This window comes from Uloborus diversus, chromosome 4, assembly GCF_026930045.1.
Source record: "Uloborus diversus isolate 005 chromosome 4, Udiv.v.3.1, whole genome shotgun sequence".
Lineage (NCBI taxonomy): Eukaryota > Metazoa > Arthropoda > Arachnida > Araneae > Uloboridae > Uloborus > Uloborus diversus.
Genome location: NC_072734.1, coordinates 166316982 through 166343181, shown reverse-complemented (window position 1 = coordinate 166343181; position 26200 = coordinate 166316982).

Below are 26200 nucleotides of genomic sequence, written 5' to 3'. Positions count from 1 at the left end.
TATTAAGGTGTATGAGGTGTTGTATCTTCCATTTATGTATTACTTTTATAGCATGCTGTATTTTAGATTTTCTTTCGAGCATCACAGAATTTTAGAGCAAAGCGTACCTGACATCTGCGTTATTAAAGAAGTTGTCTATTTACGCTTATGTTTATGCAAAGTGAGAATTCTATTTCAAATTTTACTCTCTGTACGTCAATGTTTGAGGTGTGTAAGTATCTTATGTCCTGTGTACTGTTTTGGTTTTTGTTTTATAGATTTTAGATTATTTTTTGAGTAAAAAATTATTATGAAGAAGATACGTTTCGCTTGCACTAGATTTCGCTATTTCGAGTTTAAGAGCTTTATCCATTTTCAGCTAGTGGTACCCGCACGGCTTTGCCCATAACAGAAAATTAAATTATCTTTTGGTTCGCCTGTATATTTACAAATAATGTATGGTGAATTTTCTCCCCAATTGCCTTTTGCCCATGTTACAGTTCCACGTTATGATAATTTCGTAATTTACTCGTCCATCTTATGATAATTTTGTTCCTAAAATTGGAATAGAAAAGGAACCACATCGAATTTTCAAAAAATCGCTTCAAGGTGCACACCCCTATGCTACGAACTAACTTTGTGCCAAATTTCATAAAAATTTGCTGAACGGTTTAGGCGCTATGCGCGTCAGAGATCCTGACAAAGATCCGGACAGAGAGAGATCCTGAAAGACAGAGAATTTCAGCTTTATTATTAGGAAATATAAAGATTTGTCTTAGATGGGTGCTGCACCAGCACTAGTTTAACGGTAAGCGGATTTCATATCAGTTTTATTGAGAAAATTGTCTATGCATCCTGTTAAAGTTAAGTGTGACTGTCTGTATGAAAAGTTTAAAAGTGTGTTTTTTTTGGTTTTTCGTAATTCGTTTAGTTCAGAAATTAAAAACTTTAGAAGAAGGGACTTTGTTTTGTACTAAAGGTTGCTATTCCGAAAAAGTGTTAGATTTATGTATTTTAAGTTTTTTACACGCATTATCCTACTTTACAGCTAGGCATACTTCAGATCTACATTAAGATAGAAACGGTCTATTCATGTTTTTCAGGTTAAAAAATAAGCAAGAACTAGATTAAAAATTTTGCTTTTCATGTCAATGTTTAAAGGTTAGTAAGTGTATGTACAATTTTGTGTTTTGTTTTCTATCTATACTAATAATAAAGCTGTAAGTCTCCCTATCCGGAGCTCTCTCTGTCAGGATCTCTGTGACGCGCAAGCACCTAGACCGTTCAGTGGATTTTCTTGAAATTTTGCACGAAGTTAGTTTGTAGCATGGGGGTGTGCATTTCGAAGCGATTTTTCAAAAATTCGATATGGTTCTTTTTTTACTCCAATTTTAAAAAAGTTATCATAAGATGGACGAGTAAATTACGAAATTATCATTACGTGGAACCGTAACATAGGCGCAAGCCAATTGGCGAGAAAATTCACCATGCATTATTTGTAAATATACAGGCGAACCAAAATACCTTTCAGTTTTCTATTACGGATAAAGCCGTGCGGGCACCACTGATGTGTTTTTTTTTGTGTAAAAAAATATTTTGGAAGATACGCTTTAGTACTAGGTTTTTTTTTTAGTACTAGGAGACGCTATTTAATTCTCTTCGAGTTTTAAGTATTTTCGATTTCGTTACAAGTGTTACAATATTTAACAGCTAAGCATACTTTAGATCTACATTATTACAGAAACTGTCTAATCGTGTTCACGGTAAGTGGGAATTCTATTTGAAATTTTACTCCGCATTAATATGTTTAAAATGTATTTTTGATTTTCTTAGATTTTCGTTACTTTTTAGTTTATAAGTAAAACATTTTGGAATTAGAGACTTGGTTTTGCACTAAGGGACGCGATTTTGATTTTTTGTTCGAGCTTTTTGCGTTTCGACACTCATTACGGTATTTTACAGCTAGGCGTATTTCAGATGCAGGGTATTAAAGAAATGGACTATTCATTTCTTCCGTCTTAAAAGCTATGTGAGCACTCGATTTACAATTTTACTCTTTGCAAGTCAGTGTTTAAAAAGGTTGGTAATTTGGATTTGTTCTTATGCAAAAAAATTTTTTTACTCAAAAAATTAACGAAGTTTTTTTTTTTCTGTACTAGAGGACGCTATTCTTAATTTTTTTTAGAGCTTGATGCATTTCCGACTTTCTTACACGCGTTCTAGTACTCAGACGGATAAATTTGTTTTCTTGAGGGTACTGCCTATTCATGTTAGAACTTAATGTTTAACCTAACAAAAAGTTTTTTTTAGCAAAGTTTAAATGTGTATAAGTACTTGTACTAACCCGTATTTGCGTTTTTTTTTAGACTTCAGTTAATTTTTCAAGTTGGAAATTTAATATTTTGGCAGAAGAATATTTTTCTTTTCTGTATTAAAGGACGCTATTTGTTATTCTTCCGGAGCTTCATGTATGTTCGATTTTGTTTTGCATGCTTTACAGTATCTTACCGCAGCGGTTTATTGAGTAAACTGTCTATTCAACTTTTTCTTTGCTAATCTGAAATGTGAATACGAATTAGAATTTTAACTGAAGAAGGTCTAATGTTAACGGTTTCGTCAATTTTCACTATTATTTACTACTTTGTGGTCAGTTTTTCTTTTACAAAAATGTTCTTAACACCTTTTTCTACCCTTTTCTACTTGGACGGCGCTATGTCGCTTGTTAATTTCATGCGTTTCAGATATATCTCTAAGCATATTAAATTTCAGTTTATTCCGATATTTTGGTAAATTTTCATCTTTGTATGAAATTATGTTCGTACTTAAGACAGCGATTTAATTTTGAGTTCAGTTTAATCTATCCTTTTTGGTTATTGAATGATAATTTATATTCATCTCTTCACTGAAGTGGGGGATGGTTTTTCAAGACATTTTCCTTCTCTTTTGTTTCGCTTTTTTTTTGGTTATTGTATCCTGTCTTTCTTCATTTATTATGTTTGTAATTCAAAAGTTGGTGTTTGCCCTGTTTTTTATATCAGAGTAATATTTAAATGAGTTATTACAAAAATAGTAAATTTTTTTTGATCAATTATTTGCATATTTTATTATTGCTATATTTTATATTTATTTTCGTATTATTTTCTTATACAGTGAAACCCCTCCTAACGGACACTCCTCTTATGCGGACCATTTTTAATTTCCCAGTTCCAATGCAAATAACATTATTCAACCTCTGTCCTGCGGACACCTCTCTACTGCGGACAAAAAAATTTGTCCCGTTAGGATCAGAGGGCTTTTACTGTACTTTAGTTTTAAACTGTTTTTAAACTGTTGCGACACGCAGGCGGTGAAGTCACGTAATACGTTCTTTTTTCTCGGTACTGGCGGCTTTTCTAAACGTTTAGGAATACTTCAAGACTATATCTTGAAAAGGGGAGAGGAGGTAAGTAACTTCTGGTCTGCAATGGAAAAACTTGTTATTAACCTGTGATGAATATTTGGATGCTGAATTCACCATATTCCTTTCATCATATTTTGATAGAATTCATACAGAGAAAGCATTTAAAAATATAACAGATTTTTTGAAGGGAGTGCGTATTATGCTGTTTTCCGGTGTGAAATTTGATAACTAGGATAAGTCATGTCGTCCAAATTAAGTACCCATCCTTGTGTTGAGGGTTTGAGGAAATGGTCAAAAAGTATGTATCACTTTCCGTTTTGGAAATGGAAAACAGAGCATTGAAGTTTCGAATGAAAGCAGGTTACTAAACAATGATAACTCTTCTCTATATATAATTATTATAAAATAATAAATCTCATGTAAAACTGTTTGATACATAAATAAGTTTTCAAATGACAAACTTAAGAATTTTTAAAACAATCCTTTTTTTTACAATATTCAAAATAGGTCTTTTTGCCCATATATTAAAGCTGGTTTTTTGGAAAATGTTAATGTGATTGAAGAAAAATGGATGCTATAATTAAAGTCAGCGCACCAAAAAGCTTAAAAGTCACTCATTATCGTACAATCGCATTTCATGACCGGAATTTTGCAGGCCTGTATAATTTACTAGCAGTACCAACACAGCGATGCCCGTGCTAAAAATTTAATCGAGGTCCGTTGAATTAAAAAAATTGACGCCCCCTCCCCCTCTGATGTGAAACGATCATTTTTCTTTGTATAAAATGCGTACTCACCTTTTAAAAAAAACCTATTTAAGTTTCTTTGGAATTTAAAACTTTTTGTCAAATAATTAAATTAGATTTACATTTGCTTTAAAACTATTTAGCAAGTGAAGCGGTTTTTACTGCAATATAAAATATTTCGCCAAATAAACAAAAAGAGACATCAAATAATATTTTTCAAATGTAAAAATAATTTCATAACTATTGTTTATCGCCAAACTTGCCCAGCAACCACGCTATCATAATCCATCCGTCTAACGAAAAAAAACCACATGCTGTTGACCATTCAAAAATCGTCAGAAGAAAAAGAAAATTTCGTACATTTCACTCGGATAAAAACAAATCAAAAGTTTCTTTTATTTCAAAACAATGAATTTCATTAACGATAGCCTTAAAACAATAATTCTAGACTGAACTCCCTTGCTCAGCGTCTAATGCGCCAGGCGACCACGCTACCGGAACCCAGTCCTTTTGCGAGTGAAGCGTATGTTTTTTCTTTGGCAATAATGAATGTTTCGTCAAACAAACAAAAAGGTATATGATCACATTAACAGTAGCTTTCAAATCTTTACATATTAAGAACTGCGTTTCCCGGCTTTGCCCGGTCCACCTTGAGAATAAAAATTGTGTCGAGTGACATATATTTAACAATCAGGCTTAAATTAAAAAAAAAAACAGCATGCAAAACTACCCTTCCAAAGAATGACGGCAGAAATTAAAATACTTTTAAGAAATTAAAATGCGAAAGATGGATTTTAAAAGCATAACCATGGAAACATGAAATAAAATTGTTGACAGCCTGAATCAAAATGACATATTTCAAAACTGATTTAAAAACGCTTGTAATTTTTTTTTCCTTTAAAGGTAGAAGTTAATATTTCGACCATGGGTCGAGATATTTCTGTAGTAAAAAATATCGCTTTTTTCAATGGTGTCAAAAAGAAAACTGTGGGACAATTGCTTCATTTTTTGTTAATAGATTTAATGAAGAAAGTAGTGCCTAAATTTCAGCTAAGCCTAAAAAAGTTCGAGCTGAAAACGCAAATTGCTCCCGCCGTAACTAAGAGCATCGAAACAAATTGTTTAAAACGCGGAAAATTCTACCCTTTTCAACGATATATAATATTAATATGTGCAAGTAATTTTTCACCCCTTTAATAGCCAATAATAGGCAATTTACATGAAATTTGGGCCTAAATTTGGAATAAAAAAAAGAACTATTTATCGGATTTTTTTTCGAATTATAGCCTATGTTACTCAGTGAGAAGGCACCTTTCATACAGTGAAAGAATTTTTCAAACAGGTGCAACGATTCCGGAGAGTACCTCAAACATATAAATACACAAAAATTCGTCCTCTCTCTTTATAATATTAGTATAGATGAGGCAAAAAACGTTTATCTGTGCATCTTCGACTGCTACCTATTTAATGTCCTCTAATTATTATACTACTCGTGTGGATCCCTAGTTGACAATGCATTTATTAATCAGTGCAATGTTGCATTTGAAACGTCTGTAATGAGTAACTATTTACATTTCTAAAGCTGTGCACACTTTTTTTTCCACTTGGAGCAGATTTTCTCAATTTCAGTTTTATAAACTGACAGACAAAGTTTGCGAACGAAACAAAAAAAAAAAAAAAAAACACACAAAAATTAAAACCTACGCTGGGACTAAGACCTAAAGTCAAACAATATGCGCAACAAAATGTTATTGAAGAAGTGCTTAAAGGTTGCTAAAGAAAGTTGTTTTGCCTAAAGAAAGACTGAATACATGAGTAATATACAAAGAAAACACAGTACTTATACTGCGTGCCCTACTCCGAACAATTTAATGCATGAGTTTTTTTTGGGGGGGGGGGGGGGGAGGCGGACTCTCCTGCTCCGTACACTGAACGGATAAGTACTTTGTTGTTTAGGTATTTTCTATATATCAAAATCCCAGGGAATTTCTAAGGTCATTATATAGAAAAATTGTTTCCATACACCGAAAAAATCTATATAGTATCGACATTTTTTCGAGACATTCGTAGGTTTTTTTTCCACTTTAAGCTGTTTGTCTCGTGAAAAATGAAGGTTAGAGGAAAAAATTATGTTCACTAAAGGTTGTTACGGAACTCATAAGGAATCTGGGGTTGAAGGGTGTGTAGTTAAGTCGTTGTTTCGATCTGAAGTTCAATTCCCTCAAGTTTATTTCAAATCTTAGTTGTGACCAGTAACACTGTAAAAGCAGTTTCAATTTATCCTTTTTGTCTGTTGATTATCATTCCTACTCTTCTCAGCTTCAGTAAAAATCAACCAAGTAGATTGATTTTTTACTTTTCTCTCGATCACATTGTTAAAACGGAAATCCCCTAATGTTGCGATCAAGTTGCATTGCCGAAGAATATAAAGATGTATATTGGCGTAAAATTGCAATTTCTGTTAATTTTTTAATTATTAACTTTCATTTAATCCGATGCTCATATAAATTATAAATTGGGTTTCATACACGAAAATTAACTTTTATTTTAATGTTTTTAGGATGCTTTTATGATAAAATAAGATCGTTTCCATATATCGAAATTTTTTATATTGAATTTTTTCTGGCAATTTGCTACTTCGATATTTGGAGGTCTGACTGGACTATCTGGTAGTAATTTTAACAATCTAAATAAACAATATCAATTTAAAATGAATTAGAAGTAAAGAGTATGAACTTGTGCTATTATCGGACGACGCGACGTGCAACTCCGCGGCGACGTATCCGCACGTCAGCAGATGTGTCCGCGCACGGCGTGCGTTACATAATCTAGCTCTGATTGCACGCACATTATTTTTTGAGGCTTACATCACATTAATATGTTCAATTACTATTTTTGTAAACGCATACCGTAACACATTACCTACCACTATTGTTGGCAAACAAAAGTTCCTCTAACACCAAAAGAATTTCTAAAAAAACAAACAAACAAACGGGGAGACAGTTATCAAAACTACACATGTCCATTCTAAGCTCTTTAGCTCTTGTGCATTTTTTAAATGTGTCCATTAGTAACATTTTGGGCAACTTGTTTAAGCTACTTACAAAATGTTTGAACTTTCCACTTTTTATCCCACGCAACTGTTTAAATCCTTCTCACGCTTTCAGTCGCCAAATCTATATCTAAAAAGTCATTTTATCTCTTTTCTGGCGATCCTATAATATCCTATTAACTAAAATCAAAATATAGTTTTTTTTTTTTTTTGAACTATCTTCGCAACTTTAAAGTCCATCCCCGGTCCATCCCCCAATTTTACATTCAGTATCCTGAGAATTTCGATAGGAATTATTACTATCCGTTTTTTCTTTATTTTAATACTAGTTGAATTCCTTTTTTATTTTTATTTGTGTGTGTGTGTTATCCTGTGGGTACTATGGGATAATTTTGAAGCTCCATAATATTCAGATGAATTCTGTTTTTGAAATCAAATTATTCGGTTCTTCGGCTGAGTTACTGATATTTGTGTTATTATTTGTTTTATTATGTATTATTTTACATCTAAACCCAAATAAACGTTTTTTAAATGATCTTTATAGGCACATTTCCTTAATTTTAGGTCATTATAGTTATTTCTCCGTAAATGAGTAGTGCTGATCTAATGAAACATTTCGAATGTACTCGAGCATGTGTGGCAGAGAGATCACCTGCATCACTTTTAAATGAACATAGTTGATCAAATGAACAAGTTAAGTGAACGGGCCAAAGTAATGAACAGTCCTCTGATGAACGGATCATTGAAAAGAACGGACATTGCACATTTCTAATTGCCACGGAAATATAAGTTCGTTGCTCGAGGCACCTGGGGCCCTGCCCCTTATCCTCGGTGTGCTATGTTGATAGTTCCCCGGTTGGGGGCGTGGCTTTATTTTGACGCAGAAGATGGTTGCGTGGGTGTAGCTTCTTCTAACGGGGGGAGTACCATAATGGTTAGCCGAAGGCTCTTCAAAGTTAATTTTAACTAAAGTTCTTCTAAGATAAGTTAAAGATTGGCTTTCTCCCCCCTTCCTACATATTTTTTAAGTTTTATACATTTGTTCCCCCGTGGGGGTTTTCTTGGCTATTTGAATGAATAAAAATAATAAATTAAGACAATGATAAACTGTTGATTAGAAATTAAAAAAAAATAGTGAAATGAAAATAGATAGGAGCATGCTCCCAGCCAGAGTGTAGCACAATAACTGGAGTCGAAATGAGGTAAGTGACCCCTAGAGGGGATTCACTCACCCCGTTTCGAATGAGAAACTAAGCTAGCAGAGCGCGAGACCTGCGAGAATTTGCCGGATCCAATGGATCGTAATTTGGAAGGTTGTTAAGTAGTGGATTGCCAACACGATCTCTAATTGACGTGTCTATGTTCAACTAACTCTGAGATTCCATAAAGGAGATATGAATCCCGAAGTAGCGCTGCCAAACCCAACTTGGCCGAAAGGGCGCAATGTTTGGCCGCACTTTTCATTTAAGTAGTTCTATTTCAACTAGGAAAACTAGTTGCCACTTTTCATGGCACTCATCCCTCCCGCATTATTTGAAAGGCATCTACTGTCTGACCACGGATTGTATGGAAAGACAAACATCCGTTTTACAGCCGGAAATGGACAAATCTATTATTTTTTACCGATGTGAGCTTTTGCAGAAGCAGTCTCATTCAAATGAGCGGAATACGCGCATCAAATTTTTACTCTCCCCCTTATTCATATAGATTCGTCTTATCTGGACGATTGAAAATTGCATACAGTCCGTGGTTGGACTGTAGTTGCATGCTTTCAACAATGGGCAAGAGAAGCGTGGAACAAAATTTTCTGCATTTTACTAAATATAATTATATTGTGACTAGAAAGTCGCCCGTCAATGTATGACCGGTAAAAATTGCTGCTCTTCTACATTTTAATGAAGCAATTGCCTGTTTGGTGATATTTTGATGGTTGAAATTGTAACCCTAACTCCAGTGGATCAACCTAGAGCCGCTATATAGATAGGCCGACGCATCAGCTAAAGTTTAGCCATTTTGGATCGGATTTTTCATTGTTGCACTGCTAGGGTTACCACAGCAAAGATTCGGATTTCGCCAAATTTGCAGAAAATATTTTATTTTATAAACAATTCACGTGCCGCTAATAATTGCTTACAGTGAACAATCACCAACGCGATAACTCGCCAGTAAAGACAACCACTCAAACACGCGCTCCGAAGTAGAGGGAAAAGGAGAGTTCTGCGGCAGGAGGCGGCTCTGCGGCTCATAGCCGCCTCCCACTCCCCCTCTGACCTTGGGGATGACCTTGGGCTGCCCCTCCACCCCCTGCCGACCCCCCCTCCACCTCCTCCCGACCTTGGGGTTGACCTTGGGGTTGCGCGTGAAACTTGAAGAAGATGACGGGGTTTTCCCGAGATTTCGCTCTTCCTCGTTTCCGCTCTTCCTCGCTTCCGCTCGGCTACGTTTTCGCTCTTCCTCGCTTCCGCTCGGCTACGTTTTCGCACCATGAAAGGTTACGAAGGTATTTTTTTAACGCGCTTTTTTAGATATTTTCCCGCGTTTTTGTACTTAGAATATTTTCCGTGATTTTTTTTTTTTCGAAGTGAAATAGGAACGTTGAAAATAAATTTTTGTTTTAAGTTGATGGTCCCACCAACCAACCCGGTGTATTAAATACACCCCATCAACTTCTTTTCATCTGCCAATGCAATTTGCATACAAATGCAGATCAATTTTGAAGATTTTTCACAAGTTAGATCAATCAGCTTTAATATTCAATATGATTTATACATTTTCATGAGTTAGATTTTAACGACATTATTAATCGTTTACATTGTCATTTTATTATTTTCATGCATTTATTATACTTGTAAAAATTAATCCCAACTCTGTTATATTTATCATTCTTTCGGTGATTCTTTTTTTTTTTCGGACTTTGAATAATTTCGACGAATGGTTGTCAAGACAACCAAAGTTTCGCGAATTTAATTATTTTTTGAATATTTTTCGCGAATTTGATTATTTCAATGCTTTATGAACTTGGATTATTTTTCATGAATTTGATTATTCATTTTAGAGTTCGAATATTTTTTACATTCAGGTCTTAGACTAATTTGACGTCTTTCGTTCTTTTGATTATTTTCGAGCGTTTTCAAACTTTAAATATTTTTCACAAAACTTTTTTTTTTTCATAGTACCAATCAGCTTTAATATTCAATATGATTTATACATTTTCATGAGTTATGTTTTAATCGCGTTATTAATCGTTTACACTGTCATTTTATTATTTTCATGCATTTATTATACTTGTAAAAATAAATCCCAACTCTGTTATATTTATCATTCTTTCGGTGATTCTTTTTTTTCGGACTTTGAATAATTTCGACGAATGGTTGTCAAGACAACCAAAGTTTCGCGAATTTAATTATTTTTATTTTACAGAGTGTCGGGAATCGAACACCCAAACTTTGAGTTAGCAAAAACGTATGCTAACCACTATGCTATATTTTCCATTACACTTTCAGTCTTAATGTGAATCTGTACCATGACAACGAATATTACAATTAAATTAATTTTAAAACCATCAGTTAATTCACTCTTTAGTACTAATCATGGCATATCATTAACTGTATTTCAGCTCATAATTGAAACTATCATCATTATTATTATTTTTCATAATAACAAAGTTTTCACTTAAGTAAAGATTTATTTAAATACAACCCATTCGAGATTTTAGATTTGGTTCAATGCTTTGTGGACTTGAAATATATTTTAAACTTTGATTTTCTTTTTCATGCATTTCAAACTTTATCATTTTTATTTTTTCTAACTTGTTAAATTTTCTTAACTAATTTCTTTTTTCTTTGTCAAATTGACAAATATTTTTTCTAACTTGTAAAAATTTCGAAGAAATAATTTTCTTAACTAATTTTTTTTTGACTTTCATACAACAAAATATTTTTTCTTACTTGTTAAATTTTCGAAGAAATAATTAACTTAAATATTCTTTCACACATTTTGAACTTTAACGTTTTTTCCTGTCATTTAGCACTTTGATTTTTTTTTTCACTATTTTAGCGTTTTTCAATTATTTTCAGTCTTTAACTATTTTCTTAACTTTTTAGTCTTTAACTAATTTCAAGCATTTCAGACTTAGATTATTTTTTCGTGATTTCGATTTTTTTTTTTAGTATATTTTAGAGTTTGATCATTTTCTCGCTTGTTTTTACTTTATCGTTTTTTTCCGATATTTTTAAACTTAGAAATTTTTCACAAGTAGTGACAGGAATCGAACCTTCAAATTTTTCAAAACGTTATCATGTCTTCAATTTTTGCAATCATGTCAAACTTGCAATCAATTTACTCGTAGTAGTAATTAACACTTATCATTAACAAATTTTCTCAGATTTTAAAAAATCAACTTAATTAATTTTTTCCAGTAAGCAAATTGCGCACTCAAGTTACATTCCAACACTGCATATACGTTTCAAGAGTTTCATTGAATTTATCACATTCCATTTAATTAACTCTAATAATTACTTTTTCATTAATACTTAACTTAATCATTTTATCATACATTTATTCCAGTTACAAAATTATGCTTAAAAGTTATTTATTTTTCTTAGCACAAGAGATTTTAACATGTTCCTACTAAAATGCTTTTCACTCTAGTTTGAGTTTACTAAAATAGCAACTCATTTACGATTTAGATTCATTTAATCGTCTTTGATTCTTTTTCATTGTTAATATTTTAAATTATCACATACGTTATTATTTTTATACATTTATCCATTTAATTTTCCAAAATCTACAATCAATTTACTTTTCGTATTAATTAACACTTATCACTATCAAATATTTTCATGAATTTTAAAAATTATCTTCTTAAATAATTTTTTTCTGTAACCAAATTTCCCACTCAAGTTATATTTTATCACTACATATGCTTTTCATGAGTTTCACTTAATTTATCGCATTTCATTTAATTAACTCTAATAATTATTTTTTATCATCGATATTTAAGTTAATCATATTTTCCTTTCTTTATTTTTTTTTTCATGCAAACACTCTTGATGGAATAAAACAAAATTTTCAACTTTCATGAATTAAATCCCCTCTGAATATTTTATTTTACTTTACCATACTTTACTATTTTACTTACTGAGTTTTACTATTTATCATTCATTACAGCTTTTCCAAAATATTACTTTACAACCAACCAATTTCATTAACAGAATTTTCATTACAATTTATAAATTTCACTTTTATTTAATTATTTTTACCTACGGTAAAATAAAACACATAACACAAAAATGTTAAACATCAATGAAGTACCCAAGAAATGTTAAAATTATAAGTCGAGTATCAAAACTTCATGTCAGCAAATTTTAAAAATAGACTTACCGAAAAATAACTTCTACTAAAATTCATTTCAAAACTTGGAATCAATTTACTCTTAGCATTAATAAACACTTATCATTAAGAAATTTTCATGGATTTTAAAAATCAACTTATTTAATTTTTTTCCAGTAAGCAAATTTCGCACTCAAGTTACATTTTATCACTACATATGCTTTTCAAGAGTTTTATTGAATTTATCACATTTTATTTAATTATTTTTTGATTAGTATTAAACTTAGTCATTTTATCGCTTAGTATTTAACTTAATCATTTTCTTGCTAGTTTTTACTTTATCGTTTTTTTTCCCCGTTATTTTTAAACTTAGAAATTTTTCACAATTAGTAACAGGAATCGAACACACAAATTTTTCGAAACATTATCAAGTCTACAATTTTCATCCAACTAAGTTAATTAAAAAACTTGCAATCAATTTACTCTTAGTAGTAATTAACACTTATCATTAACAAATTTTCACGATTTAAAAAAATCAACTTATTTAATTTTTTCCAGTAAGCAAATTTCGCACTCAAGTTACATTTCATCACTTTATATGCTTTTCAAGAGTTTCATTTAATTTATCACATTTTATTTAATCAACTCTATTAATTATTTTTTGATTAGTATTTAACTTAGTCATTTTATCGCATAGTGGTTTACTTTATTATTATTTTTTTTTTCATACAAGCACTCTTGTTAGAATAAAACAAAATTTTCAACCTTCATGAATTAGAATCACTTTGACTATTTCATTTTCCCAATAATATTTAGCTTTAACTTAATTTGTCAAATTTTAGATTAAGTTTCTTAATCTAACGTATAGCTGTCCATTTGAATGTATCGTTCGAAAAGGATAAAGACTAAAATAAATGATATCGATTTTGTTAAAGAAATTAGTTGTTAAAGTAAAATATTATTGGGAAAATGAAATAGTCAAAGTGATTCTAATTCATGAAGGTTGAAAATTTTGTTTTATTCTAACAAGAGTGCTTGTATGAAAAAAATAATAATAATAAAGTAAACCACCTATGCGATAAAATGACTAAGTTAAATACTAATCAAAAAATAATTAATAGAGTTGATTAAATAAAATGTGATAAATTAAATGAAACTCATGAAAAGCATATAAAGTGATGAAATGTAACTTGAGTGCGAAATTTGCTTACTGGAAAAAAATTAAATAAGTTGATTTTTTTAAAATCGTGAAAATTTGTTAATGATAAGTGTTAATTACTACTAAGAGTAAATTGATTGCAAGTTTTTAAATTAACTTAGTTGGATGAAAATTGTAGACTTGATAATGTTTCGAAAAATTTGTGTGTTCGATTCCTGTTACTAATTGTGAAAAATTTCAAAGTTTAAAAATAACGGGGAAAAAAAAACGATAAAGTAAAAACAAGCAAGAAAATGATTAAGTTAAATACTAAGCGATAAAATGACTAAGTTTAATACTAATCAAAAAATAATTAAATAAAATGGATAAATTCAATAAAACTCTTGAAAAGCATATGTAGTGATAAAATGTAACTTGAGTGCGAAATTTGCTTACTGGAAAAAAATTAAATAAGTTGATTTTTAAAATCCATGAAAATTTCTTAATGATAAGTGTTTATTAATGCTAAGAGTAAATTGATTCCAAGTTTTGAAATGAATTTCAGTAGAAGTTATTTTTCGGTAAGTCTATTTTTAAAATTTGCTGACATGAAGTTTTGATACTCGACTTATAATTTTAACATTTCTTGGGTACTTCATTGATGTTTAACATTTTTGTGTTATGTGTTTTATTTTACCGTAGGTAAAAATAATTAAATAAAAGTGAAATTTATAAATTGTAATGAAAATTCTGTTAATGAAATTGGTTGGTTGTAAAGTAATATTTTGGAAAAGCTGTAATGAATGATAAATAGTAAAACGCAGTAAGTAAAATAGTAAAGTATGGTAAAGTAAAATAAAATATTCAGAGGGGATTTAATTCATGAAAGTTGAAAATTTTGTTTTATTCCATCAAGAGTGTTTGCATGAAAAAAAAAATAAAGAAAGGAAAATATGATTAACTTAAATATCGATGATAAAAAATAATTATTAGAGTTAATTAAATGAAATGCGATAAATTAAGTGAATTTCATGAAAAGCATATGTAGTGATAAAATATAACTTGAGTGGGAAATTTGGTTACAGTAAAAAATTATTTAAGAAGATAATTTTTAAAATTCATGAAAATATTTGATAGTGATAAGTGTTAATTAATACGAAAAGTAAATTGATTGTAGATTTTGGAAAATTAAATGGATAAATGTATAAAAATAATAACGTATGTGATAATTTAAAATATTAACAATGAAAAAGAATCAAAGACGATTAAATGAATCTAAATCGTAAATGAGTTGCTATTTTAGTAAACTCAAACTAGAGTGAAAAGCATTTTAGTAGGAACATGTTAAAATCTCTTGTGCTAAGAAAAATAAATAACTTTTAAGCATAATTTTGTAACTGGAATAAATGTATGATAAAATGATTAAGTTAAGTATTAATGAAAAAGTAATTATTAGAGTTAATTAAATGGAATGTGATAAATTCAATGAAACTCTTGAAACGTATATGCAGTGTTGGAATGTAACTTGAGCGCGCAATTTGCTTACTGGAAAAAATTAATTAAGTTAATTTTTTAAAATCTGAGAAAATTTGTTAATGATAAGTGTTAATTACTACTACGAGTAAATTGATTGCAAGTTTGACATGATTGCAAAAATTGAAGACATGATAACGTTTTGAAAAATTTGAAGGTTCGATTCCTGTCACTACTTGTGAAAAATTTCTAAGTTTAAAAATATCGGAAAAAAACGATAAAGTAAAAACAAGCGAGAAAATGATCAAACTCTAAAATATACTAAAAAAAATCGAAATCACGAAAAAATAATCAAAGTCTGAAATGCTTGAAATTAGTTAAAGACTAAAAAGTTAAGAAAATAGTTAAAGACTGAAAATAATTGAAAAACGCTAAAATAGTGAAAAAAAAAAATCAAAGTGCTAAATGACAGGAAAAAACGTTAAAGTTCAAAATGTGTGAAAGAATATTTAAGTTAATTATTTCTTCGAAAATTTAACAAGTAAGAAAAAATATTTTGTTGTATGAAAGTCAAAAAAAAAATTAGTTAAGAAAATTATTTCTTCGAAATTTTTACAAGTTAGAAAAAATATTTGTCAATTTGACAAAGAAAAAAGAAATTAGTTAAGAAAATTTAACAAGTTAGAAAAAATAAAAATGATAAAGTTTGAAAATACAATATGAAGACATGAAAATTTTGAAAATACAATGTGAAGACATGAAAATTTTGAAAAAATGCAATAATATGAAAAATACTGGAAGTAAAAAAATATTTGAAGAAATGTAGATTTGAAAATAGAAGATTGGATTGAAATGGATGACGGAGATTGAACCAGATGAGCTCTTTTTTTCTCTTATGGCCATTTAACTTAATGACTTTTTCAACTTAACTGTAAACATTTATTTTTATTTTATTTTTGTAAAAAATATTATTTTTAATTTTTTTTATTTTTTAATTTTGATATTTATTTTTGATTTTATCTTTATTTTAATTTTTCATTTTTATTTATTTTATTTTTATTTTATTTTTAAAGGTACCTTAGTGTATGCTTGTGATTAATGATTTTTTCCTTTCAGCATTTGCAGCAGATTTTTCATTATGTTTTAATTCCTTTGCTGTTCAGATGCAGCTTTTTTTTTTTTTTTTTTTTGGCCGCATTTTAATTGTATATAGTGTATATAGTGTATATAGTTTTATATTTTAAATGGATGAGTGAATGTGAGAATGAATGTGTGAGTGAATGTGTGTGAATGTGTGAGTGAATGTGTGTGAATGTGTGACTGAATGTGTGTGATTTATGATTTCCTGGCTGAGCCGAGGAAGGGGACTGGTACCTGGGTATCAAAAAACCCCTCGGTCTATGACGCCCTGAATGAAATCTCCAGGTGTCAGGAAATGATTATTTAATGAGTGAATTGCTTGAAACTCTTAATTATGATCCGCTAAAAGTCCCAAATGTATTTTAATATTTATGTGTGTTTGTTAACATAAAATCTATGTGCAGAATGAATTGAATGTGAGTGTTAAATATTCACACCTATGTTCATGTGCACTAAAAATCGTATATGTTGCTAGAAATTGATAGACTTAGTGATATGAAGTTAGCAACTCCAAGAGTGACAATGTAAAGTTGGTAAAAATAATGTGAAGAAGAAGAAGTCATCTGTTGGTGAGTCTACTTTTGAAAAGGACTTTAGAATTGAAACTTTCTTTGATGTTTCAGGAAAAATATTTTTAAAAGAAATTTTATTTCGTAAATTTTTTAAAGGAAATTTTATTTATTTTTTTTGGCATATTTTAAATTAATCTGCATTGGTATGCAAATTGCATCGGCAGATGAAAAAAAAAAGTTGATGGGGTGTATTTATCAAATACACCGGGTTGGTTGGTGAGACCATCAACTTAAAACAAAAAAAAAAAATTATTTTTGTGAAAAATGATAATTTACAATCACTAAAAAACCGTTAAAGCGCAAAAAATATTCTAAGTACAAAAACGCGGGAAAATATCTAAAAACGCGCGAAAAACCTTCATAACCTTTCACGGTAAAAACCCTCGTCACCTTCTTCAAGTTCGAGGCGCAACCCCAAGGTCAGAGGGGGAGTGGGAGGCGGAGGAGGCGGAGTGAGAGGGGGCTATGAGCCCTAGAGCCCCCTCCTGCCGCAGAACTGTCCTTTTCCCACTACTAATATGTAGAAAACATGTCAAATAAAATTTTTGCCATGAAACTGATCGTTAGTATCAATCATTATGCATTACAATTTATATCATTAAGAAGTACGTTGTATGTTAAAGAACAAGAAATCTAAGCCATTTAAAAGTACATTGAAGCAATAATGAATTCACGAGGAAAAACATGCCAATAAAAATTTCAAAAAAGGAAAAGAAGGCAGTTTTTCAATAAAAAGATTTTTATAAACCTGCATTCAAGGACGTAGCCAAGGGGTGGGGCCATGGGGTCCGGACCCCCCCCCCCCCCGCTTCCGAAAGACCACTGTCTGCTTTTTGTCAGTTGTTGTACCTCACGTCAACAAAAATTTTTCAAAAGAGAAAAATTTTATGAAAACCGGTATTCTTCCCTTAAATATTCCCATTAATCAGCAATTTTCCTGCATCCGAGTCAATTCAGAACACGAGAACCTCGTGAAACTGCAATTCCCTTTTCCCGCCTTTCTTCTGCTGTGTCGCGTACGCCCTCCGAAATTGACGAATTTTCGCTTCTGCTTTCAACTCAGCTTGTGACCTTGAAATTCGGCCCCTTTCCCTTGATCCACCAGATTGCCATCGGCAAAGTAATTGAAAAAAAATATTTATTGTCACTTTCGCCGTACCCCCAATCTCATTGGAGAGGTTTTCTTTCTTTCTTTCTTTTTTGTTTTGACTCTTTTCCCGCTTGGACTTGATTTCCTAGACACATCCTGCTCGAAGGACAGCCAGAGTGGGGTGCATGTGTTGTGAATCAGTAATTGAAATTCCTATTATTTTCTGTTTTAACACACAGTATTTTTCTACTACACACTTATAGGAAACGTATCTAGAACAAATTCGTAATCAAAAGAAAATTAAGTTTACACAAACTAGAAAAGTTGTAGTTCCCTTTTGAAGGTTTCTTAAGAATACGAGCAATTTTGTCAGCTAATGTGTTTTCCCATTTAAAAATTAAGTTCAGACAAAAACGAAAAAGAAATTCTGCACATTTCGTGTGTTTGAGGATGAGAAAAAACGAAAATTAATTATTAATTAATTTATTTTTGCTGTTTATATTTTTGGGATGATTCATTTCAGATTCATTTTATATTTTGATTAATAATCTTATTTAAACTTTTAGTTTATTTTTAACAATAATATATTACTTATGTCCACAGAAGCTGACAACTTTTGAACTGTAATCCTGAATAAAAGTTCGCTTTTTTTTTTTTTTTTTTGAACATTTGTGTCTTATTTTTAGCTCAAGATAACATTGAGAAAATTCTTTCCTTTCTGAGAAACAAACTAGATTTGTACGAATGTTTTTCCACCCAATATTTAAACATGACCATGAAACATATTAAATGCCCAAAAAGAATGTGTGTTTGAAAGTAGAGTAAGTGAATAAATAAAATTTGAAGTTGACACAACGAAATTATTTTTCGCTGTATCAAAATTTTATACAGCGAAGAATGAAATTGAAAATTAATCGAATATTTTACTCTGATCAGTTTATGAAATTGCAAGTTCGGCCATATTAACACATGACACATGTAATTTAAAAGTAATTATTTGAAATTCGTACTTTTAAGTGTTACTGAATTGTGAGTCTATGGTTCCAAGAAAAGAGCCGTTAGTTACTTTTAACTGAAGAACAAAATCTTTCTTCGATGTTGTTCCGTTTTTCAAGTAAAGCATATTTAGATTTGCTTCATAGGAATAAATTTTCTGATTGTTATTTACCGCCTTTGTACTGAGGAATTATTTAGTAAGCATCTAAGCATCCATCATTTGTAAATTGCGAAGGTAGCATTGAACGTAAAAAACGGACATTATGCATTTAACTATAAATTATCAGGTGAAAACCTCTGCTATTTACTGCGTAACAAGCAAATAATTAAAAAAAAAAATGAATGCGAGGTAAATTTTATTGTGTTTTTCACTTCTATATTATTATTATTATTTTTTAACTTTTAATTTCTTCAAGTTAAAATTACTTGCTATTTCTTGCGCTAGAATATATTTTACTAACATCACATAAAAGAACGAAAAAAAAAAGTCAATACCTACGTCATAAAATATGATATGCTTTCGCGAATACAGGATGATTACAAAATTGCTCCTATAATGGAAGCTATATCAATTTGAAAATGAAAGAATCAGAAGTGTTATTATTGTTATATTAATTTTAGATCAGATTAGAAGATTGATTTAAATTATTACTGGATTTTGAACCACAATCATTCTAAGAGTTTTTACAAAAGATTGTCTGTAGACTTTGGAACATCAGATGACTGAGGAGCAAAAAATTTGCAAACTGAGGCTATGAGAAACCTATAAGTTTTGTTTCCAAAAATTGGCTAGCTTTATGCATACATATTGTTGAAAATTTATCTAATTTGATGCTGCTGTATTATCGCAAACGGGGCGAAGACTACCTTAATGATCAAAATTTGACGCTTGACTCCAAATTATGAAATTTTCGAGTATAACACTTGCTTACTGCTAATAAAGACAGTAAAGTAACCAGGTTATAATCAAATAGTGTCACGATAATTCGTAACAGAGCATATTGCCATTTTCCCTGTAGTTGTTTACAATTATTTTTTTAATTTGAAAAAGACTGGTTTGTACAGAAGTTGTTTTGTATTAGCAGAATAAACAGAACTCGTGTTTGGTGGTGAGATAGGTGGGTGCAATGCCTCCTCTTGATCTTTTAAATGAAGCATCAAATTGAAAACATCAGACGAAAGTTGCCAATAATGTTCACACACACACAAATCAGTCATGACCTTATAAAAAAAAACATTTATACAAAGCAATCATTTACATTTTTTCCAAAATGTTGCTAAAATAAAAATACATAGATGCTTAATTTCATTCATTATACATTCCATTACTCGTCAGGTAAAAGAACTCTCAGGTATTCGTTTGGTTTGACAAAATTAAACCTCTAGTGCAGTTTCGCATCGCAAAGAGCTCAAGTGTCTCCATCTGGTGGAAACTCGGCGTCAAAATTTCCTGTGCCAGTCACATCCGCGCCTTAATGGCAGCATATGAAAGACTAGATGCCATATTGGTGGTTCGCACTATGTCCGAAAAGGCTAAAGCCTCTAACGAAGCCCCATTAGAAAGAAAAAAAATTACCATAACTGATCCTAAAATAGCTTATTTTACCAATTCGTTGCAAAAAAAAAAAAAAAAAAAAAAATAATAATAATAATAACGATAAAAAAAAAAGAACGTCAATGCGCTTTTTTTTTTTTTTTTTTTTTTTTTCAAATGATTGCAGCAAAGGAAGTCTCCGTCCCTCAAAGAGTTAATAGTTCGTTCAAGCTTTTAAATGATGGTTAGAAATAATAATAAGAAAACGGATAAAATTAGAAATGTCATTCAATTTCGTATTATCAAGAGAATGTTATAAACGTAAATAAATAAGGAACTAGTTCCAGTTTTTTAAATGGAACCTTGCTACTATTTTCGTCGAGAGGGTGGTTGAATTTTGCTAGAAATCTTGTTCAAATCGAACAGAGTGGCGGAATTACTTTATACAGCATTCTTACAGTTATACATTCGACTCGATAGATATAGATTTCTTTATTTTTTCAAATAAAATGACTTGTACATATTTTGTTGAAATATCAAACAAAGCTTTAATATTCCATTAAATTATCACCTGCATTTTCCAAGTAATCCTTAGAACAGTGTTCATTTTCTGATTTTCTTTTATTGTAAACTTTTTATTAGTAGGAATTATATCACTCATTTTCAAAGTATCAGAACAGAGGAAGCTTATGTGATGGAATTTTTTTATCCATGTTTGGAAACTTAGTATGGCATAATTTTGAGTTTAATGTTAATTTTATAAACTGACAATAATTTCTTTACTACTTAATATGAAATTTTTTTAAATTAATTCCAATTAATTGCTCTATCAATTTCAATTATTTAATTAATTTTAGCTAATTATCATATTCTCATAATTAGTTTTAATTGGATTTATTTTTTAACGTAAATATGAGCTACTAAGTCTGCTTTAGTATGTCTCCTCTTTTGAAGTTCGTGCAACCTTGGACCCCCCCCCCCCTTAACAAAGTTCTAGCTACGTGCCTGCTGCATTCCAGCATTTAGAAGAAAAAAAAATAGTTCAATTCCAATTTGTTTAGAGCAAAACTTTTGCTTACTTAAAAAATAAATAAATAACAATAGTAATACACATTTAAAAAAAAAAAAAACCTGTCAAAAATGTAAACGGTGTTCAAATGCTTACGCATTGTGAGGAAATTTAAAGGGGAGAAATTTTGCCTCATAAATAAATTAGGCCACTAAGAAGTATGGAAATATCACAAACTTTTAAATTATTTTCTATAGAACAAATTGAAAAAAAAAAAAATTGACATTATGAAAAATAATAAATTGCAGGAATATTAAATTAAGCTATTTAATAATCCGCCAAATCTAAACTAAACAGTATTAGGAAGCTTCCACGTTACTGTAATCCAGCTAAAGATCAATTAAAATAATTCGCCAAATAAATATATCAATTAATTAAAAAACAATAAAAATTCCATCAAAATGTAAGAAGGACTAACATTTTCGGCAGCAATTTTAGCAATAGAAAAAGTTTTCGCCAGTTTCACATGTTCCGCGAGGAGATAATTCCCCCATGATTTTAATGCGAATATTAAAAAGCAAGAAATACAATGCTGTTAAATTTTGTAACGCCAAAGGATTACGTATATGTGCGTCACGATGCATTTCAAATCTAGGCGATTATTTTTTATTTTATTTGTTGTCCTCGTATTTGTTTTTTTTTTTTTGGTCCAATAAATTGAAACTTTTATTGTTGTCAAATATAATTTGTTTAGTGGATTTTTTGAGCAATCACGATTGTTTATTGTTCTCATTTGACCGTTTTTGGTGTCCGTGCCTTTTTCAACTTGAACCAGAAGCCTTTGCAGCAGCACCGCCCACCGTCCTCTGCTGGCGGTGCGGCTGCTCCGGTTTTGAGCTATCCGCAACTCCTGGTTGGAGGCGTCCATGTCCTACACACACGCACGTTCACACACACACATACACACACGACTTCACACACATACACACACACGACTTCACACACATACACACACACACACCTACGTTCATACACACAAGTATACACACACACACAACTATGCACAAGTAACCGCCCAGGAGGAGAGGCAGACTTGGGGGGGGGGGGGGACAGGAGCCGTTTCTAGAAACAATAACTCCAATGAGTAGGGTCCTGTCTCAGTTCGTGATTGCGAAAAACATAATTTGAATTCAAAATTTCAGAATTCAAATTAATTTTCTTTCTTTTTATATTTTACTGAAACTTTTAATGTCGTTTCGTGGGTGGTTTCATTTACTGGGAGGATAATTTTAACTTTTAATAAATATATAGGTAATAAGTATCTATGCTTGTGGGTGTATATGTGTGTGTGTGTGTGTGGCGCGCTTCCAAGGGAAAATGGTAAGGCTTAGAAAGATGAAATTTGGTATACAGGTACATTTTTTGCCGAAGATGTGCACCTTGGGCTTCGATTTTCAAAATTTTAATTAGAAAAAAATTTATTTAATGTTTTATGTGTTTTTTTGCTCTTTTTAGTACTTTTAACCTCACAGACCCAGAACCAAGAGCATTTTTTGTATTTTTAATGAGATTTTGAAAAACCTTTTATTTGCATTTTTTTCCTGGGGTTTTTTTTTTTTTTTCTAATATCATCCTGAGAGAAATATCAAAACCTCATTTTTAAATTTAAGTTAGTAATAATAAAAGCATTTCGCCCTCTTCAGAAGAAAAAAGTTCTTCACAATTTTTTTTAATGCTGAACACATCCTGTCTTTCCACGCATCGGTCGAAAAAAACGTTCTTCATTCTTTTATGCCTCTGACGTCACTACTTGGATTTCGATTCGATATTTAAGATAGAATCTTAATCTCAAACAATGTTAATATTTTTTTTTTACTATATAGCTTACTTCTACATTTTATGACGTGATGACCACGTGTTTTCCCGGCAGCGCTTGCTTTTTTTCTTTCCTTTTTTTTTTTTTTTGTTTTATTTAGGGATTGCATTTATTTCCTTTCCATCCCCCCCCCAAAGCTGGACATTTTGCTATATCTGTATTACGTTACATTTCGTAGTTGTGCGCATTTAATTCAATAAAAACAGCGAGATTTTTTTTTCTTTGTCAAACGCTACTTTTTGCATACTACGGGGAATTTCGGAGATAACTTTTTTTTTGCTCTACTTAAATAAAAAAAATGCGATTTTTTAAGTAATATTTGTTTTTACTAGGAAATGGGCGGGGAGGTTAAAATAAATAGATGGATAAGATAATTAAGAGATAGATCGTAAAGGTAGATAGCCTCCCAAGGCGGCGATCTTGACGCAAAAATGTGAATGGCACAAAGAAAAATAGAGATGGATTGATAAATACTGCTGCCAAATTGATTTGAACATCCGCCGAACACGGCAAACTAGAAGTACAAAAGTAAATGAACAGCCGCCGTAGATGGCTGCTTGCATAGAAAGCGAATGGCATAAGAAGTCGAACAGCTGGTCGCCGCAGGCGGCTAGTATGTAATAAAACTTTAAATGCTTTTCGATAATCTAATTTATTTATTTGTCGAAAAAATATGTTATTTTGTCCTTTCCGTTGATTTTTAAACAAAACAAAGTAAAATAATTCGCTAAATAAAAAAAACGAGCGATTAAAATAATATGAGAAATCTCGTTAAAATATTTCGCTAAATCAATTTCAATTCTCCATTATTATGTGACATAATCAGATGAATAAAATAACCAAGTCATAAATAAAATTGGAAAGTGTGTAAATTTTGTAAAATTAGAAAAAGATGCAAACATAATGACGATGTAAGCTTTATTTTTTAATTTCCGCCGACGATGATGTAAGTACAATTTTTTTGGTTTTCGCCAAGGTAGAGAGAAAATTCATCAAGCCAAACGACGCACCTATAACGAAATAATATCCAAAGAGAAAATGTATTGCAGTCTTACCGATATTGTGTGAATAAAACGCTTTTTGTCGAAATCTTGACTATTGCGCCTTTAACACCTCCTTTAAATGTGCAGTAAAATCTCTGCATAATACAAGGTGAAGTCTCCAAAAAAAGGTCTGTTTGTGTGAACGTGAAAAACGCGAGAACTACCCGGCCGATTTCGCTTAAATTCTCACTGTATCTCTCTTTTAGCACCGGAAAGGTTTGCAGACCAGTTCGAAAAAAATCGATGAATAGTTCTTTTTTAAAATTCCAATTTAGGCCTTATTTTTGCATAAAGTTCCGAATATGGGGTTCGAAAAGTGCTTGCATATATTAATATTAAATATCGCAGGAAAGGGTAGAATTTTCCGCGTTCTACGCAATTTGTTTTAATGCTCTAACTTAATTACGACGGGAGTTATTTGTGTTTTTAGCTCAAATTATTTTATGCTTAGCTGAAATTTAGGCGCTACTTTCTTCATTAAATCTATCAATAAAAAGTGAAGGAACTCTCCAACAATTTCCTTTTTGATACCATTGTAAAAAGCGATATTTTTTTACTCCAGATCCATCTCGACCTATTCGCAACTCCAGAGCTCGAATAAGCTACCTTGCGGAGATTAATAATACCAAAGAAAAAGGTAAAACATTCTATTCCACGTGTTTTCTTTGGGGTAAATTACAGGCTTCAAACAGTTCATGATGTAATGTAATTTCAGAAGAATAGAGAAGAAAGTTTCCCACAAACACAATGAAAAATTACTGTCATTCACTAAGCGACAAAGCAAGTTAGAAGTTACGGCATTTGTTTGTTTTACCTTTTTCATCCGCCATTAGACAGTGGATGCTGCGCCCCCTATAGTTTATTGGAGTTGCGAATGGTCGAAAATTGAGTTTCTCTCTCGAAAGGAAAAAAAGTTACAAGACTTGTAAAATCATGCTGAGCACAAAGCTGAGAAGCTAAGATCAGTTCTATAACAACAGCATACTCCCATATATCCTTTCTTGCACTACAATGAGAAAAACCTGGAAAGGACGTGTGAGGCTGGATCGTTTATTGCAGTGATCGTTGGCGAACCAATTCCAAAATTTATGCTGGTCTTCGACCAACTCCGCTCTGAGGCGTCCTTCCCCTCTGTCAACTATTTGTTTACTTGTCGGTACCTGCGATACGAATGGAACGAAACGACTCTTTTGTTTGAAGACTAACAAATACGGTTCAGTTACATTACATGCTGCTTAGAGGAACAGGTGGAACTGAATACTAACGCAGAATATCGCGGGGATGGAACTGAATACTAACGCAGAATATCGGGGGGATGTCTCATTTCTATACAGAGCAACCAGCTCTACAGCTTCGACTATAGCTTCGGGACTCACTTCAGGAAGGAAAGCTACGGTGACCTGGTCAACCTTGTACCAGTTCGTTTGAAAAACACCTCGCAGTTTTGCTTTTCCTACTCTAACATAGAAAGATTTGGTACCACATTCACAAACTGCGTGAAGAAAAAATACGAATCTAAGAGTTATTCCATTTTTCCTCGGTTGAAATAAAAAGTATAAAACTGAATAAAAGCTAACTGGACCTAGGCACTTTTCTGGAAATAACTATTTTGAACGTTTGAGACAAAAACAGTAAAAAAAAAAGTAGATTCACACTCTCTTCATCATCGATTACGATCTGTTGAGATGTACTTTTTTCGATGGTGGTTCGGATAATATATCAATCAGTTTCTCTAGTTGTTATTATCTTCAATGTCCTCAAGTCCAAACCTATGCAGCAACTCGTCATTGAGGCGTCGTTTATTACACGTTTTGGAAAAGC